Source organism: Aphis gossypii, chromosome 1, assembly GCF_020184175.1.
Source record: "Aphis gossypii isolate Hap1 chromosome 1, ASM2018417v2, whole genome shotgun sequence".
Taxonomy (NCBI): Eukaryota; Metazoa; Arthropoda; class Insecta; order Hemiptera; family Aphididae; genus Aphis; species Aphis gossypii.
In genome coordinates this window covers 88,570,886-88,592,363 of record NC_065530.1, presented here as the reverse complement: position 1 = coordinate 88,592,363, position 21,478 = coordinate 88,570,886, and the positions used below count along the sequence as shown (strand labels likewise).

The 21,478-nt window shown below is 27.5% G+C and overlaps 2 long non-coding RNA genes across 7 annotated transcripts in view; one reads left to right on the top strand and one right to left on the bottom strand.

Annotated features, from left to right (window-relative positions):
* LOC114128465 (uncharacterized) overlaps positions 1–20,224 on the bottom strand; it is a 53,749-nt gene extending 33,525 nt beyond the window's left edge. Inside the window, exon 1 of the long non-coding RNA XR_003592758.2 lies at positions 20,076–20,224. This is a non-coding gene — a long non-coding RNA (uncharacterized LOC114128465). The remainder of the gene's footprint in view (positions 1–20,075) is intronic.
* On the top strand, positions 2,636–17,129 carry LOC114128464 (uncharacterized). Of its 6 annotated transcripts, XR_003592757.2 has the most exons (5): positions 3,800–4,710; positions 4,764–4,925; positions 4,999–5,155; positions 15,560–15,727; positions 15,802–17,129. It is a non-coding gene; the product is annotated as an uncharacterized LOC114128464 (long non-coding RNA). The 6 variants fall into 6 exon arrangements; XR_007603247.1 differs by lacking the exon at positions 3,800–4,710 and adding an exon at positions 2,636–2,780 and having other exon boundaries at positions 15,560–17,129; XR_007603246.1 differs by lacking the exon at positions 3,800–4,710 and adding an exon at positions 2,636–3,003 and having other exon boundaries at positions 15,560–17,129.
* Positions 20,225–21,478: the final 1,254 nt, after the last annotated feature.

The window sequence follows — 21,478 nt, the reverse complement described above, 5'->3', positions numbered from 1 at the left end:
TGTGTGGAAGACCACATACAAAATAATTTTGATTTTCGAATTCATCTCGAGTGCCAATTGGTCGTGTTTGCCGTCAATTATCAATATAATGTATATAATATTTTAAAAATATTTTAGTTAAGGGTGTTGATCGTTTTTTTTACACATTCACTATTTGTTCCGCCCAAAACCTATAATAAGTAGGTATACTTGATATATCTGCCAAAAACCAAATCTTGATGATATTATTTAATGTTCTTAAATTGTTCAAAATGTTATTTTGCTATTGGTTGTTAAAGTACTGTCAAAGTGAGTATTGTCCGACAATAAATATGGCTTACTGCTTGTTATATGATGTGTATTTGTTTTTGATTACAATATAATATATTTTACGCTAACTATTATTATTAATTAATTTAAATCGTTGAAATCAAATTGATTAACCTGTATAATGTTACAATGGCATTCACCATATAGTAACAATCTGTAGTTCATACATAATATACTATTTATCTTGAAATTAAATCGAAATACGTTACACGTGTATGAAAATGATACATATTATACGCGTATATAATATTATATTTATATAACTATATAATATTATGGTAGACACGTAGACGATATTGTATGAATTTTGAGTAATATAATTATTTTATGCACGAACTATGAAGAATGAAATTAAACATTTTCTTCTTCAAATATATAATATAATATAAGGTTATTGATCTCTGACAAAACGTAAACGGTTGTGTATAAAGGGTACTGTACAAGTCCCGGAAATATATTTTATCGATAGTATAATATAATATAATATACGAGTGTGAGTACACGAAGTTTAAATCTATATAATAGTAGTAACAGTAGTATAAAATGTCTAATAAATTAAATTTAAAAAAAATCAACATTTTGTGATGAGTAATGAGGTATTTGTGAGTTTGAGGTATCGGACTGTAAAATATAAAGTCTAAATGAGAATAACCATTGGTTTTATAATATAGACTCTGTATTATAAAATCAATGGAATAACATAATATTGAAAATGAATTTTTTCCATATTATTAATAGAATTCATGTTATTTTAGATTTATTGCTTCACTCAGAATCATTGCTTTAACAATGATGTTTCGGGTGTTTTTTTGTCTGTCGTCACTATACGTTATAGGTTAGAAAAAATGCTTCAATTTTCAACTTTGGAGGTGGTTTTTGGAAGTAAATTAGATATATTTAAATAATTGTAATGTAATAACAATAAGAACTAAGAAGAAGAATAATATAATAATTTAATGTTAAAATCATTTTTGTGTTATTTTTTGGTTTATTTCGTTTTATTTTGTATTATCCGCGGTTGCCGCACAACCTAATTTCGTAGATAATTAAGAATTACCTTTATATTACACAATTGCTCTTGTCATATTACAATATAATAGGTTCGACGATATATTATACACCGAAACCAGGATAAGAGGTCATCAATAGTACCTATATAGTAGGTCTATACAGAATTAAGGATTCACACATTTTTTTTTTATATAAATTCAACTATTGACATTTTCAAAATATCCATTTTTTAAAATACATTTTTCTAATAATTTAAAATTGGTTTTGTTAAAATGTTATTATAAAGTTCCTCTAGAATTTTTTTACATTTATTAAAAACAAAATTACCGGAAAGTCACATTAATCTTTTATGAGAGTTAAAATCTTTACACCATTTGATTTATTTACCCTTAAAATAACTATTTCTCAATGATTATTGATATTTTGTTGTAACTTAATTAAAAAATAATCATAAATACTTGAAATTTTCGCTAAATGTTTTTATGATTATTGATCATTCTAAAATATACGTAAATATACGTATCCAATATATTAAAATAATATAGGGTAACTATTTACTATACTCTGTAGGACGTTGTTATTCGCAATTATTTTGTCGTAACGAGCGCATGCGAGTGTGTTCATGTGTGCATATTATAGATTTTAGGTAGGTACCTACTGCTAGTTCACAACAGTTCAACAAGAATATAATTACGTTTTGAATATGTAATTGGATTTTTCGTAAAAGGTTTGACGAAATACTATACCTTCTCACGGTTGCGGTGAGTGCCGAGATTTGCATTATGTTCTTACCTGTGGGTATGCCTACAATTATTCGATGAATACCCATTCGTCCAGAAAAATAGGATTTCCTCTTTTATTATTCTGATAAGAAAAGTGTGCAACTGCTGTGGTCGATTTTCGAATTTAACCGACTATATTATATACGTGTAATACATATAGAAATAAATGCACATTAATCCCACCATGTACACACATAGTTTTGCGTAGTTGTATTAGTGATAAATATATATAATATATTCGTTGGTTTGAAATTATTGCGGCGATTGCCGATTTGTGCGTTATTCATTATTTGTATAAATTACAAAACGTTTTAAATATCATAGTCAGACTTCTACTCTTGTAGTTACTAAAAATTACTTGTCATTTAAATCAATATCAAACTACGCCTGTATATTATAATGTTGTATTAATTCTATTTAAACATTTTAAACAGCATACATTAAATATTTACATGGCTGATAATAATATGAAAATTCGTTACGGAGAATGTTTTACGCTGTTTAATATTTAATATTTTACTGTTTAATGCATTTTCATAACACGACCAGTGATATTTTAATTCATAGTATGAAAAAAATTATAAAAATAATCATAGTATTTAAATGTCTACGCACATTTTCACTTGAATAAAAAACTACTATATTATAATAATTTATACAATACACCTAGGTAAGTAGGTAAGTATCAAGTTCGAGCGTGTTTGTAAATATTTGAGTATTAATGATGCATTATGTTTTAAAATGTAATTTGTAAAATCCGGAATAACGGCCGTCGTTGTTTGTATCCATACATAAGCAATAATACCTATCAGATATATTTTCGAATAGCAGCTGCATGAGACTTTAGTGTGTCATCATCATGATGTAATATTCGATTTGATATGCCAACGATTAGTTATAGGTAATATATTATATTAATATCTTTTGCGTGCTAACAGTGTCGATATTTCTCTGAACGAATTAATGTAATTTCAAATTTGATTTATTTAATGTGCGATGTAAAAAGTAAAAATTAAACGCGTTTAATATGTTTATATATAATAGTTAATTTAATTATTATAAAATGTCATAAAACATCATGGTAAGCACCGGGATACGATCGGAAATTTGTGTTACGAAAATGGCAGGAATTGTGTTAAATATAAAATCCAATAATATGCAATCCCCTCAGTGTATTCTACATCGTATACGATCGTAATATAGAATCTTGATCTCTTTGTACATAAAACGATTTCCTATTGAAGATGACGATTTTGACTTATACATTCTATTCATTGCTTTACGTTCGCGTTTATCAACTAATAACACCGCGTTGTGAATTTAGATGCCCATAAATATTTATTCTTTTTAAATTCGTACATTATACAGTATTTTTTAAATATCGAATTTGAGATTAGTTTTTAAAATGTATTTTGTGAAAACTGAGAATTAATGACGTACACAATTTTTTATAATTTCTCTGCACCATTTTGTGTCGTTCAAGATTTTGAAACGTTTTGTAAATACTTATGTGACTATACATAACACTATATAGTAGGTAGGTATAATATACATTATACATATATGCACTAAGTTTTTCATTGATTTCGTTCGTAACCGTGTGGGGTGTTCTGCCTTCTGTGAGTATAAATATATATACAAATATGTGTATAAATAAAAATAAGTAAGGGTTCTTTAAGGAGCACGCGTTTTTTGCGAGTCATTGTGCATCTAAGGTTATCTGAGGTCTCTCGCTCTCTCTCTCTCTTAAACTCACTCACTATACGTCACCCCTTCCCACCTCCATAACTTCCATATAGTGCACAACTTTTCATCCCCTTTCGACGGGGGGCGAGAGCCGGCACCACGCAGCAGCTACTCCGCACGCTCGTTCATATACATATATATTATAATATATGAATACAAAAAGGGTCACGCGTTCTCGTCTCCTCGTACGCGGACTGTCCTTATATTATCATATTGCTATAAATATATATACGCTATCATCGGTATTGTCATAAAAAATAACGCTCATGAGTTATGACGATAACAAAAATGCTGCAAAAGTCTTTTTCATGAAATGTATAAAATACTTACTTCTAAGTTATAAATTATATATTAAGTATGTGCGTATATTATTTTATATCATTATGTTTAATTTTTTCTGAAATCGGGATGCGCCGTCACGTCGACCTTTATATTATTATTTTTTTTTTCACGGCACATTGTGCATTTTTTAACTACGGGTATAGCGAGAGTCGGAATAGAAAGGCTTTGGGCTAACATATACACCTTTCGTCCTAATAATATTATGTATTCTTATTATGCCACTCTCTTTATGTGCATGCATAAACACAATGCTGTATTAGTGCGCGCTGCGACTGAGAAATATTACTCGTTGTCGGTCGTCGTATAATCGTCGCGGGGGATACGCGTTACTCACGTGCATTACAATAATATCGGTAGACTGCATAGGTACCTATATGATATAAATATATCTACGACGTACGTGAGAAACAAGCGTTCATTATTATTATTATTATTATTGCCGCCGGCTGCAGGGACGTGCATATATTTGCATGTCGAAGGGTCAAAAGACCGCGGCGTCGTCGTCATTTCGTATGTATAGGTATATTATAAATTATAATATATTTTTATACAATGTCTATATTATTAAGGTAGTTACAGGCTACAGTCGTCTACACGGAGCACTGCGAGATTCAGTTTCAATTCGCGTCTCGGATAATAATATTATAATATTCTATAACGATCATAATATTGTAAATTAAAGTAAAAATATCTTATATTGATTGCTATATATTCGCTAATTCATGTTAAATATAAGTAAGTATTTTGAGTTTATAACTATCATATATAATATATATATATTTATATATTATGGTGTAAATTTATACAGGGTATCTATTTATAATAATCATGACAATGTGAGTAACATAGTTTGTATCACTCTGTATATAAAAGCGCATTCACCTATATACGATATTACGTGAAGCGTGTGTTGTACGGGATTGTATCTGACGCCTACACGCCGTGCATTTCAAAATATATTGCAGGTATGCTAAGAATTTGTTTATATTGTATATATGTGTGTGCGTGTGTATGTACTATGTATAATGTATATGTTTAAATGGTTTGTTTTTAATGAAAGAGCTGGTCGAAGTTTGTGTGTATTTTATTATTAAAAATAAGTATTTATAGATTTGTATACATAAGTGTGATCGTTATCACAAATTTGAAATGCGTACGCCATATTATTCAATTATGGTTTTTTTTATTAAAATAATATTCACTAAATCTGAGCCAACAATCTGAAACATCATTAGTTATTATTATCGCCTGCAAAGACGTTTTCCATATGATTAACTGTTGGTGGTTTATTGGACATACTGGGTGGCTATCAATTGAAAGAAAACATTTTTTTTTTAGCCTCACCAAATTTTATATGAATTGACAAACTCTTAACTCATTTAATCTTTGTTTATTGTTAGAAAGAAGAAACATAATGGTAATATGTTGGGAAAATTATTAATTTTGTATTATATTATATTATTATAAATATTTTATTTCATCCTGAGAAACTATATTTTACATTTTTACATACATTGGAAACGAATACTTCATTTTATATTTTAGTACATTTATTTATACTTATGTTTAAAAGTTTAACTATTTCGCTTTACTAAACAAAAAAATACATAAATTGACTTTAAATTTAATTTTTAGAAGAGTTTTTATCTCATACACAATTACTGTAATAATTGTGTATACTTAATCTACTACAATATTATTAGCTTTTGTAGGTTAAATCATTTTGTTGGCAACAGAAATGGAAATTCTACCTACTACAAACAATGTGAAAAGTTTGTACTGGCTCTGAACTAGAATTTAACTGTTTAACTGAAAGCCAATCGGAAGGGATAATTTACATGTTGGGGGAAGAAATAATGACCCTCACATGCCCTCTCATAATTTAGTCTATATCCATGGTATATTGAAATCTAGCAGATGACTTCAAACATTTAAAAATGTAAATACTTTTTAAATAATAAAAATTATTGGTGAAAAAATTGTTTCTTGCATTTAATTATCAATTGTTTTTAATAATCTGTTTAAATATTTACTTATTATTATGTTATATTATAATACACCTTATACAAGAATATTTCGGTGGATTAGAAGTATGTCCATTTCATTGTCGTTACTTACGCACGAGGTACCTTGCGTGTCGGAATGAAATTAACTAATTTAATTGTTTATACAGTGTAGATTACAATATTAAAATAATGAATAAAACTATACCACATTAATTTAGGAATAGGTGCCTAATTATTTTTAATTTATTCATATCGCAACAAGTCTTTCCGTTTTTAATTTATTTAACTTGATATAGATTGGAATTTCGTTTTTGTTTTTAACTCTTGACTTACCTAATAATGTGTGTATACACGAACAGAATATTAATAAAATAGGTTGACGTACAACGTATTTCTACAATAAAAAAGAGCATTTATTTAAACATTTCAATAATAATTTATAAAATGTATACAAGTACGATACAGAAATATACCGGAGGTGGAGATGCTTATTCGTTTTTAAATTATCGAGAAGTCGATTGAAACACCACTAGTTTAGGTTTAGTTTCATAGGAATGAGATTTATTTAGTTTTTAAAATCTTCAAATGGTTGAAAAATATTCTTAAAATGTAGCTTTTTAGTTTATCCAAAAATTAAATAACAACAATTAAACATAATTATTATTTTTTTTTTCAAAACAAATAATAGATAAACTAATAAATAAATGAATAAATTGTATCTATAATTACATTATAGTGTTGATGTATAGAGTTTCAGAACAATAGAATTGGTTGAAAACCCGTTCTAAAATGGTTCACAAGTGAAGATAATATAATTTGTTTTATAAATGTGATATTATAATTTATATATTCTAGAACGCGATGTTTAGAATTATCTTATGGATAATACACGATTTTTAGTTGAGGCTTTATATATGAATACATACCAAGTTTTTGTTTCAAAACACTTAAATATAATGTAACGAAAAATAAAATGTTCACTTGTGAATATCTGAGCGTTATTATTTTAATGTTATAAATTCAATTTCGAGTTTCGGTATGTTATACAAAAGTAATAATAATACTGTAGGTTTATACACCTTACACCTATACACCATACTATAATCATTGCTAACTCTTAGAATCTATTATCTATAAATTATATAATAATGATATAGATTTTATTAAATACAATTTGGCACGTGTATAAGAAATTAGAAAACAACGGATAGAATACGCGAGTACAATTTATTATGTTATGTACATCAATAACGGAAGACGGCAACGGTATAGTGGGACCCTTGAAACGGGTACGTTAATGAATCATTAATTTTTTTTAAAAAAACAGTGCCCCTATGTTAATGTATATATTATGCGCGTATGCCCTCTGCACGTATTATACGATGCGGACGTTTGCTTGTAGTTAATGAGCGGTGTTTATATTATAATATTGTTGTATACGAAAATGAAATACAATGATGCTATAGTGGCTGTCGACGACGGGTGGTTGGCGCGGTGCAATCAGCTGGTCAGGAGATATTATGTGTACATTGTTATTATTACTGCGTGTGAACTAATAACGCATATTTTATTATTATATGTACAGGAACGCAGATTTAAATTATAAATATCATTGTAAAAACTGTAAATCTTGTAATATTGTTTCAGTCGAATATAATGTAGGTAATATAATATTATAAGATTTATTGTACATATTATTTCTTTATATAATATCGTGTGTTGTGCTTAGGGAATAGGGTTTGACATAAGATTGACGGGGGGGGGGGCAAGGATAAATATCGATTGGGTTTAAGTCGAGCAATTGATTTTTAGTTGAATACCTGCAGACATGTTTATAATAACCTCCAAAAGAGTTTAAACTGCAAAAAGAAGCTAATTAAAAAGTCAGTATTTCTTGTAGCATAATTTCAAGAATAAACGATATAAATTCCCGAGGATTATTATAGTTAAAAATGTAAATTACGTATTTATGTTTATAACCGCTTATATCGTTTATGAGACCATATTAAGCTACTTTAAATATCATATTATATCAAATGCACTTGTGTGGTTCGAGTGTATGATGTTAACGTTAATATTATATTACAATCTGTTAAGTTACTTAGATTTTTAAAGAAAATCTAAATAATAGCTTTTTGATGAATTGATTAAATAACTTACATAAAATCTTGGTACTATTATTTTAATGGGTCGATTTTAGTAAATTAATTATTTAATAATATTATAATATACATAATAAATGACAGCAGAACCACTTTTTTTGCTCGAAGCAAATGACATTTGAAAGATTAACACAATAATTTAAAATAACATATTATTTCAATCGACTAATATTTAATTAAAAATATATAAAGTGAATTATTGAAGGCAATAGGTAGTAGGTACAATGATACTATGATAGCAAGTTTATTAATTATGCAAAGAAATTGGATTTATTATAGATCTTAATTCAAAATCCATAATTATAATAAATTAATAGCTATTACTGTTAGTAATAGTTAGTAAATATTTAGATAGGTAGTAACATTATTATTTTTTACTTTGAAAAATATTATAATCTTAAGACCAGAAGAAATGCACATCTGAAGTATTATGTTACTAGTACATGTGAACCATGGAGAATTGCAAAAGAAGAAAAGAAAAAAAATGTGGCATTTGAAATGTTGCTACAAAAAGATGCATACGATTTTCTGAACTAATAGGATTACTACAGTAATAAAGAAGTTTTAAATAAGATTTTGGAGAGAAGATCAATTGTGGAAAAGTATAAAAAAAAAAGGAGGAATAAGTGGATAGGACCATACTCTCAGATAATTGCTGAGGCCTAAACTAATTTTGGTAGGAATGTTTGTGGGTAAACTATAGAAGAAGACCAGATTATAATATATGAACTAGATTATATAGAAGACCTCTTGGTACATTCTTACGTATGTAACTATTGTAACTCTCACCAAAAATAGCAAGCGACAGAGAGATATGTAAATTGCTGCAAACCAATCCTTAAACATTTAAAAGTTTAAAACTATAGAAGAAGAAGATTATTTCCTATAAATATTAAAGGCACATCATTTGTTGAATCATTGTAATTAAACCATAATCTATTTTTTCATAAAAATAATCTGTAGTATAATTTCACAACATATGATATTTATATAATACTCGTATATTATTTGTAGACATAAGTTAAATTATTGTACACGGGCGTTGTATTTATTCTATAATCTATATATACAAGAGTGGAGTCATGGCGTCGGCATCGCTAGTTTACTTATTAACATATAACAAATATATATATTTATATGTATTATGTACATATTATATATTATGTAAGTTTGAGTTGATTGCAGGGTTAGCAAATGTCCTCATATCATATATATATGAGAAATTCGATTTTCGGGGAATGACTTTTGCGGTGTGCCGTGCTACGATATACGGTGAGGGTGAAAATGCACACGCAAACACATGCGCGCGCATAGACTATACACATATCGCTGCGACAACGGCGGTCGTCACATGCACACGGTGGCGGAGGGTTTGTAAAAGTCCCTAGGGACTATAATATATATGTATATGATAATATTATACTCACCGCCACCACATGATGGCCGGGCGGCCGGCGTGTCCCGCCCACGAAAGCGTCCCGCCGACGTCACACAAGATGGCCGCCGCAACCCCGAAATCATAATATTTTATAATATATATATATACAATACGTGGTAGCGAAATTAAACTGACGTCACTGGAGCCGGAGACGATTATACATTTTTATGGATTTTTTCTTTTGGCCGTGCAAAAAGAAAAACTGTAACAACAATATCATATTATAATAATATAATATATGTATAAAACCACCAGTAGTTTGTTGGATAAGTATATAGATATATCTGCATGCTATTGCTATAAATAACTTTGATGGGAAATTATAATGAAAAATAGAGAGAGAGAGAGAAAATAAAGAGAGAGAGAGTGAGAGAGCAAAAGAAACCACTCACCGCCGTTGCATGGAAATTAAACCGCACCCTTGACATAATTTTCGGCGCCCCGCCGCTCATATCCTCATCATCAGCGCCGCCGTCATCCTATTAATATATATGTATATAATATGCACCGTTGCACCCGCTCTCGTTAGACTCAAGTTCATTAAACCCTCAGGACCGTCTGCTGACCTTGGTCCTTGTTTTTACCCCACTGCCACAATCACATTCCGCGACTACCGCCCCGCGATTATTATTATTATTACATCGTGCGCGTCACTTATATTGACCAACGCAACAATCACTTCCGTCACTGTAATGAAACTGCTCACTCGCTGCAGTACACACTATTGTTCGTGTAGTCTAACTTACATATTAGGTATATACGATGTACCTAAGCATAACATGATCGACATCACATACTATACTTATTGTCAGTTTTTAATTTATATACAAACACCGTTTATACTCGTATCATGTATAATAGTTTAATCCTTATATTTCATAAAGAACATAAAATTTAGAAAATTGTTTTTTATATAAATATTGTCATAACTTTGGATAAAATTAATATTTTATTCGTCAGGTTTAAAAATATAAAATAATTTGTGAAATTTAAAAATAAATAATTTTAGAGCTTTTGTGGCATGGCTTAATTTTTCCGATTGTCTTGAAACTTCTATAAATATTTTATCTTTAATATTTCATTTTTATGTGTTACTGAACCAATCTAGGGGGGTTAACGTGAGAAATTTACATTTTTCTTCAAATCAACCATTTAAGGACCACACTAATGTATAATACAATGAAATATAATATACATTCATACGTTAACTATCGATGTCACAAACATGATATTAGATTCAGAAACATAAAGTTGCATTGTTTTTAGAAGATAAATTGTATTTTTTTACTTTGAGAACTGGAATTTCAAAGAGTGCATAGAAAATAATAGATCGACCTAGCTGTATTACTATAAATTTATTAATAAAGATAATTTAACACTTTATTTTATAGACTCGGGTAAAGATATTTGGAATAAAGTGGACTTACAATAAATGAGTAAATTATAAACCATATTTTAAACAATATAATGATACCATAATTTACCAAGTCATAGTTCTTTAGTTCTTAGAATTTTTTTTTAGAAAATTCGTAGGGAATTATGTTATTAGTCAAAAATAATAAATGTTTAATCGTTAGATTTCACTTGTATATATTATAGCCATATAAGTTTGTATACGAGGGCTGATTAAAAAGTTAGGATAATAAATAGATAAACAGTATATTATTATGTATTACATAGATACATATAGTACTAGGTATATTATAATATATGATATAATGCTATTATAGTAAAATTGAAATTCAATTTGTATTTATCTATACTAATTTACAATAAATTTGTTATACGGTTTTTTAATATTCTCGCAGAATCTATTATGTCAATAATAAGTAGTACGAATTGTTGCGTACTTTCTACTTTTTATGCATCTTACTATAATATATTATATATTTATACATAGTTTATTTGCCTAGTACCTTATATTTTAATAATTTCACATCACGATAATTATGTATACTGTAGTTCGATTCAAAAATTTGAATAATACATTATATCCTATAAGATTCGTGTTACTGTACGATTGGTTTTGCTTAAAAAATCGACGAAAGGATTATATATATTTATTATATTTATATGACTTATATATTTAAAAAGACAAATTACATTATTTATAATACACATGTTTGATAAGTATAGTTACCTTATATAAGCTTTCGAACCATTGAATATTGACGTGATATTATATGAAGCCCTTATATATATATATATAATATAGAACTACATAGCGTTTACCTACTGTATTATGTAAATATATTACATTATTATTATACTTTTATCGTCTATTGTATACTTGCATGCTTAACTATCCTAACTATATTTAATTGCACCTTCGGCGGGTATAGAATTTTGTCTAAAGGCATACACTTGACGTTTCTTATACATGGTAATAATATAATTACATTATTTTATTATATTGTTTTATTTTTAAATAATAGGTATATAAGTACAATCGACTTGAATATAGCGATAACAGTTATATATATTATATCTATTATACACATGCTTGGTGATATTATAATATTATAATTATATGATATATTATATAAGTATATACGTGTAAATATTGTTTATGTATATTATATTTAAACGTGATTTTTAATATTTTCTTACTACCAAGAAATGTAAGTTATCCAGAAATACACATATGCAGACATTTAATAAAAAAAAGAAAACTCTAAGAAGTGTGTATATATTATATTAGAGCTCGGGACTTTTTGCGCATAATATGCATAATTGTTTTGAAAATTAAAACTCATATAGAAAAAAATTTGATTCGATAGGTATAAATTTGTTTAGTGTGTTTGAATTTCTTAATGTTAAATTAAAGTGTATTGTGCATAGTATAATTTAATTTGATTTAATACAATTTATAAACTAATTTTATTAAGTAATATGTATAGCTATAGCAGGTATATATACTATACAATATTTATGTAAGATTTATATATTATTGGTACTTGTTTAGTATCTACTTATTATTTGCTATTTATAATAGTCAAGTATCTATTTCATCTAAAATTTTGTACAATATACATTATACATATATAGTCTCATTTATAATATTATATGGTGTAAAAATAAGTTCCAAATGTATTCTCGGTGAATGAAATTAATTTATTTGATGACGTTATTTATTTGTAGTCTATACGAATTGTTTATCAGTAACCGATTTCGTTTTAACCCATTTGAAGACAAGCGTACGTGTTCGTATATTAATTTCATATCATTTAAAATTTTCATAATAAAGTCTATTTGATACATTTATTATATTGCAGTCGTTACTTTAGGTACTAAACTATTTGCATTATATCATCGTCATAACATAGATAAATCATTTTTTTTTATCAAATAATAATATCAGTATATCACCATGGGCGTAACGTTCTTTTTTTGTTTTTCGATTAGGTATGCAGTATAGTCTCGCGGCCAATAAGGTCGAGCCACATGACACTTCTCAATCGAATCGCGTTGGCTAACGTCGTCGATAATGTTCTAATATTATGATAAAAATATGACGTCTCGTCGGTGCGGTCGTATTTCACCTATGATATTATTATCTAAATGCACGTAAAATACAAAAAGCCACTTCATCCGTCTTCGAGTCGCATACTCGCATATATAATGTGTATACGTCAAACGACGTATACGTAAAATGTATATATAACGGTATTGCAGACTAAACGTGTATGGTGTATAGTGTATACTGTATATGTATATTAACCACGTAAAAAAAAACTCCATGAATTCGACATTATCGTAAGAAATAAGTACCTATGAGCTACGTAATAAAGGATACGAGAGAGGCGGAAAAAATGGCGTTTTGAGTAGGTATAGGCGCAGTTCACATTTTTAATGGATTTTTCGACGATGAAGCGACGTCGTGACGTTCTGAAAGCCGAATTACTATGAGGTATATACACATTGTATGTATATACACGTAAGCCTTTGATGGAGTTTTCGAGGAATACGGTTTATATATTAACAATAAATATATATTCCTACATTGTATACCCCCTTAACTACCTCATTCTTATTATATAGAAGTATATTTGATTTTTATTTTATGTTTAAACTACATACTATATAAATGCGTATTTGTAGTGACTTGGGATTAAAAGGAAAACGCCTTCATCGTACGCCGAGTGTATATTGCTATGCATAATTTTCTATTTTAGTGGTACTTGAAAAAAAACATTTAATATTTTTCGATGGTATGCAACAATATTGCTGTGGAAATTTATATTATATTATATAAAAAAAATGTTTCTTCGAGAATTAGGTTAACATGAGTTATGTTAACTCTCAGAAATAAACAAATAAAACATAATAAAAAACAAGCATCAAAATAGTTTTATTCGTTATTATGATATACTCGTAATATTTTAATTAATAAACTTATGAGTTACAGTCCGTTGAATATCTCATTGTGTCACAAATTATTGTAAACTATAATACTCGATTGCAGTTAAATTAGATCGTCTAAATATCAAGATTACGATTTTCTAATATTATCAATAGGGTTTCAAGGATGGACAAGAAAAATAAATCCAAAACAGATCTCAATTTTGTTTTAAGTGTTTTTACGTTTAACGCGTTATAGTTTAGGAAGTGATAAGACAATTCATTTAAAACTACGAAACAAAACATAAGTAAAATCTATAGGATTTTGTAAATGTTTATAATACCATTATAGATTGTAGTTTTTAGGAATTGTATAAGTTAGGTTGTTGAAATATAGTCATTGATAATTATTAGTGATAAATGCGTACATTTTATTAAATTATTTTATATATTAATAATATAATGTTTACATCAAGTTATACATACTTTATTATTATTATTTCTATAAAAACATTCAGATTTCATTCTATGATTATGATAGAATAACATATACCTATACATTTGCATATTAACCTTAACCTATAACTATGTACGTTGTATAATAATATATAGCCATATCATATGTAGTCATACATAGTTTATAGCCATCATCTGCTTATTAAGTTAAAATGTATATTTAAATTTAAATAGAAATTAATTTAAAGGTCATTTCGTTTTGAAATATATTAATTACATGGATGAAAATTGGATAGTTACTTTGTTTATAAAACGTTCATTTTTTCATTTTAAGTTCAGGTGAGTTAAAAATACTAAAAACTGTTAAACTTGATTATAATATTATTTAAGTACTAAATGGTCTAAATGTCTACACGGTCTATACAATAACAAAAATCAATATTAAACATAAAAATAATCGACTGGCACAAGCATTATGTGACCGCTCGTGTTTATTATAATAGGTATATTTTATTTTCACATGCATAAAAATGTAATTATTTATACAATATACAATGTTATATATTATAATGTACCTATATTGTATTTTTACTAACGTGAGACAATTATTATGGTTTTTTTTTATGTGAGAATGAGTTATATCTGATTGTATAATTATTACTTGTAAATAAAAAACACGAACAAATATTATAATATTTAATTTATATATAAATTCCTTCGTGAAGTTTTTCGAACATTATTTTTTATATTTTTCAACATAAAATATACTTGTTTAATTATATTTTTATACGTGTCACATGCATCTCCAAAACTATAGGTATTATATTATTAAGTACATTAATATAATAAACTCTGGTGTTCAAAAAATTTCTTGAAAACTAAAGAAACAATCGTATAAAAATAAAGCTAAAGTGGTTATTTGGAATAATGAATAAAAAATTAAAATAATATTATTTTTATGTTAAGTAGTCGGACAATCGCGATCGAATTTCAGTTATTACATTGAATGCGTCTCGAAGAAGCCGTATACACGGAAACACCTTGCAGGGACGTTCGTCGGTTATCGAATAACGCACATGTGCACAACCAAACTGCATGTAATACACTCCAATACATAAATACGTAACATACGAAGTGCATATTTTAATATTCTGATGATAATGATAATAATTATAATTTAATAATAAAAGTTTGTCAACTATTTTCAGTATCGAAATAACTGTAATTCGAAATGTATATCCTCTCCCTTAAACGATTGATGTCAGTCGGAGTCAGCGGAGAAAAATTATTGACGGGAAAAAATAATTAATGAAAATGTAAAATTTGCAGTGGCAACAAAAACGAAATCGGTATAATATGTACTATATGTTTCTATAGAGCTAATTTTATAAAGTTTCCTTACATTAATTTTTGCACATCATCTAGTATCAAAACTATTAATCAAACAACTATGTAATAAAAATACAACATTCGCATTTGTATTAATTGAGGAATCTAGTCCCTCAAAAACTCTCTAAAACTTCAATATAAACTTTTTTTGATATAATTAATTGGAACTCGAGTTTCCTTAAACGATTAAGATTTAAGATAATAATATGACGTTACTATACATTTATTATTGAATGTATATTATTTATTATAGAAGTAGTGTTAATAGTAGTACTTATAGTTCAAAAGTAGTATTTTGTATTATTTATAATATTATTACGGTGGTTTTATTTGTTGTGGTTTTTGTAGAGCTCATCCCATCAATGCGATACCATCTCTGACTCGTTTGACTAATTATTTTAATTACTAAAAATCATAGCTCATATGATAATAATATAGGACGTATACTGTAGTCACACGCTTGCAAATGTTCATCAGCTGCAACAGCCGTTCGTAATAAAAAATACGATATGATGTATTATTATTATTATAACTCTCGAGACACACGCAGAGCAGTCACATATTATACTGTGTACACTGTTGTGCAACAAGCGCTTTCAATCCACCAGGAAAAGATATTTGGTTGGAACGCAAGAAAGAGACGAATTTTTTGCCTTCCTTAATAATGCTCGCGCGACCACCGGAGAGATCGTCGTCGCCACTGCCGCACACGTGTACCACAAATGTCAGCGGGAGGGCTATACGGGTCTGTTTTTTTTCGCTCTTGTCTTTTATTGTGATGGCATTTTTTCAGACGATTAATCGTCATTACTCACACGCACGCAGAGAAAACACGAGATTTAGTGATGTTCTCAGACAATGTTATATTGTATGTGTATTTTTATAATGATTTTTTTATGCATCCTTGTTTCATAGTTTTTTAATAATGTATTCCCCGAATTTCGGTTTTTTGAATTTTTCATGATACCTAAAGATCGCATTTTCAACACTATTGATTAAACTATTTAATACTTGTCCTCATATGGTAATAAAACTCTGCATATCGTCAAACTAGAGTTAACATTTTTTTATATCGATGTATTGAATTTAAATAAATTTTTTTAGTGTAAATGTAAATAGATACAACAGATAATAATTAATATTTAAGTGTAATAGTATAAAAAAGTATGAATTAAGAAATATATGTTAATCATTATTCATATTTAGTAAAATTAATTCTTAAAAATACCTATGTTTTATATGTAACCATTAATCATTGGTTCTAAATACATAATATTCTTAATTATAATTTTAATTAATTAAATTTTTTTTTTTTGTTAAAATAGATATAATAAATAAATCTGCTTAAAAACTCACAAAAACGGGAATTTTTCATTTAATAATACGGATTCTTTAAGGTTGTGAATAATCTAAGAGAACATAAAAAGGAGTATTTGAGAAGCGCATACTTAAAAGTTTAAAAAATAATTTTCTCAAGTAATGTTTATAATTTAATTGTAAAAATAGGGTAAGCTAAAAAAAATCATCACGCTGTATAATATAGTTTGTCGAGCAGTAGAATTATTACAGCAGCGTTTCCAATTGTCCACTAAGTGGATTCGAACACCTCTATTTTTAGAGGGATCACGCGAGAACGAAACCGAGCCGAGTGACTTTCACCACGAGCTTTACGCGTGCATCACCGTTTCTACCTATATACCATATTGTTGGCCATCTTCCACGGAAAACCGCTGCAATGGAGACCGGACGTGTTCCAAAATTGGACTACGTGCACGTAATACGTATACGTCGTGCGTTCTCATATCTATAATATTATGTGTTTAGGAGAATCAATGTCTGTACACACCAAACAACATTAAACGCTTTTTAGGTCAACCTCGACGAGCTCGTGCAGTAATCTTTAACAACGACAAAATATCCGATCAATAGATCACGTCGCGACTATATATGTACCATATATATATTTTCCCTCCTTTACAGCTGCATTAGTCATGCTGTAGATCTTCTATTTAGGTTCAAGAAGAGAAAAAAGGTAAGAAGTTCAAAAGTTGAAAGTGTATGTCAAATTCACGTTATAAATGTCTAACATTTCAGTTACGTTTTACAAACTGTAATATAATTAAAAGTAAATTCACTCATTATTAAACTTAATAAAAGAACTTAGATTCTGAAGAGATTATTTTACAATGATGTGTTTTTTTATTTCTATTTCAAAATAAGTAATCGAAAAATTGCTTCAATTTTAATTTTTAGGGCTATTTAGAAAAGAAAATTGGATTTATTTTGTAGTTTAGTAAGATCAAATTTAAAAACTCCAGTATTTTTCTAAATAATTAGGAAAAATAAACAAACAATTAAGGAAAAATGGGAATTATTTTGTTAATCCAATTTTTGACAAATTGATTTTGATTTTTTCATATAATTCGAAAGTCATTAATCGTAGATCTTGAAATTTTTAACAAATGTTTAAATGGATATATTTTCTAAATATATAGTATAATTTTAAAAATATTTTGACTCTGAGTTTTATTATTTATAAACATTTGAAATTTTTTATTTATAAATATTGATAAAAAAATATACGCTGGTTAAAAATACATTAAAACTTTATACAAGATTCCACATAAGTTTTTCTTATAGATATCTAAAAATATTTAAATACATAAGTGCCTACAATTTATTTTTATAAACGTTTATAGTTCAAATGTTGACAAAATTATGAAAATTTGCTTATCCATTAGTATTTTAAAATTTATAAAATGTGTAATTTTTATAGTCTTTAAAAAAAAATTTAAAATGAAATTTTTTATAAGTATTTTATACTAAAATTAAAAAATCTAAAAAAATTAATAAGCATACATTTTAGACATTTTAAGTTCAAATTTAGACGAAATTATATATTTAAATTATGAATAGCAATATTCATTATTTTGTTAGTTCAAAAATATTGTTCATGGGTACATAAAATATTTAGTATTGACGTATGTATTATAATATTTTTATATACTGTACAATGATATATTTTAATGCAATGTTTTCGACAACATTTTTTCAATTTACTATAGTATTACTAATAGTAAAATCAATTACTTTTCCTAATAGTAATATCTAAAAATATAAAATAAAATATACTTGATGATATATAGGTTGATAAACTGTTTCCGCTTAGAATCATTTTTTGTATACAAATGATATTTTATCAATGAATTTAAATTTAATATATCTATTACAGCGACTCATTTAATATCTACCACATAGCAGATCGGTACCACTTGCACACCCTTTTTAAATTTATGGTTATTGTATTAGTAATTAGTAAGCGCATATTTTTGTAATACGGGTAAATGTGCCATTTAAATCTATTTCATGATTTTAAAAATAAATTAATACTCGTACGTATTTAAATAGTAGAAACGCTTTTGTTTTACCTACAATTAAAAAAAAAATAGTTATATTTATTAATAAGCATTTTAAGTTTCTACGAGCAAAATAAAATGGCAAAGAGCAGCTATATTTAAATACTAATTATACTTATTGTTATAGTTGTGATGCACTTCACTTAAGTAGCCAGTAGGTAACAGTCTTAATAACTAATAACTTAAAACGTTTATCATTAAAAAAAAATCTATGTGCAATATTTAAACATAATTTTTTTTTAAACAGTGTTCTATTCTCGATAACGATATAAAAATACTTATCGAAAAAATTACCAAGAAATTATATTTTTATGTAAAATTGTAGTGATTTGCTAATATATTTATAATTGTTTAAGTATACTTCTAACCGTATAAAAAAATATATTTTTTTCAATGAATAAATCCCGACCCTGCAGTATTATGTATATAATATGATGAAGGCACTATTTTTGTTTATACAACATTTTAAATAATACCTGCCGCCTGCCGGCCTTGTAAAGTTTTAATAAGCACGTGTGTTTCTCGCGTTTGCGCCATGCCATAGCGGTCTTACGACATTAATAAAAACGCATATATCTATGATCACATCACATCATATTAATATACCTAAATTGTGTTTCCTGTACAGTGTTTATATATATATATATGATATAAATTATACATAAAACAATATGTACCTGCATATAAGGTGATACAACGGCTAATAAATTATAGTAAATATGCATAATATCGAATATAGGTAGGTATACGTTCCCGTGTGTGGTGAAGATGATCAGCGGAGTATGTCGACATAAAACCTAGGCTTGTAAACGTCCCCCTTCTTACCATAAAATCGAATCATGATTATTATACTCACAACCACGCATGAACGCATTTATAACATTTAAAATGAGAAGATACAACCGAAGAGAATAAAATTATTATTAATATAAGGTCGGAATATATTATTATATAAACGCACGACGGTTGCGGTTGTCGTCTCAACTCTCGAGGGAATAACGCGAGCCACACTGCAATATTGTGCGCATGTGGCTTGGAAATAATTGTAATAATAATTATAGTTCAATTGGCAACGGTTCTTTTTTAACTGGAGGGCGCCCGCTCCTCTTAACGAAATGTCGCATTTTAAGTATATTGTATAATATATAGGCTAATTTAAAACTGCCGTGACCTCAAACACTGGAAATATCACGGTCAATCCTTTTCTACATATTATGTCGCGCTATGCATTAGGTACTTTTATATTATTATAACGAATACAGAATGTTCAGTTTCTTATTCACGAACCAGGCAATATCTTGTAAAATTTTAGGAATTGAATATTTATAGAAGCTCGTCTATATAAAATATTTGATTCGTAACAATCATCGGTAAAATATATTATACATAAATACACAATATAGTAGTCACGTGCTCATAATACCTTAATAAATAAATACATAATACTAAGTATTCGTACATATTGATTTATGACCATTTTTTATTACTTAGTGTTATTATATTCCTGTATAGCTTTTGAATCCATTATCAATAGATCAGTTGATTAAACATTTTTTATTGAAATTCGTCTTTTAAATGTTAAATTTGGATTGATAAAGTAAATGCATTGGTTAAAGCATGTCCGCGATTTATAAATAGTAATTATATATACCTGTAAATTTATAAATAATTAGAATATTAACACTACATACAAATCGTGTAAATATATTAAAATTACGGTCTTATGTATATAATAAACATTTTTTAACGAAATCATTTCACGGTTTCCGAACGCAATTATTATCGTAATATTATACATAACCCGTGTATACTCGTAGGTATTATATGTTAACATGACGTCATTAATAACGACTCATTATATTATTTTAGTTTATAATATATCTATATATTGTGTATGTAGCGTAGTATTATGTTTAATTATCGTCTGAAAGTGAGAAAAGTAAAACGAAAACCGACGAGAGACGTTGCACATGCATGTTGCATATATTATAGTATATATATATTATGTGATTTATACAAGTACCATTATCATTATTATTACTATATAACGGTGATTTAGGTAGTAAAGTTTTTTTAGGAC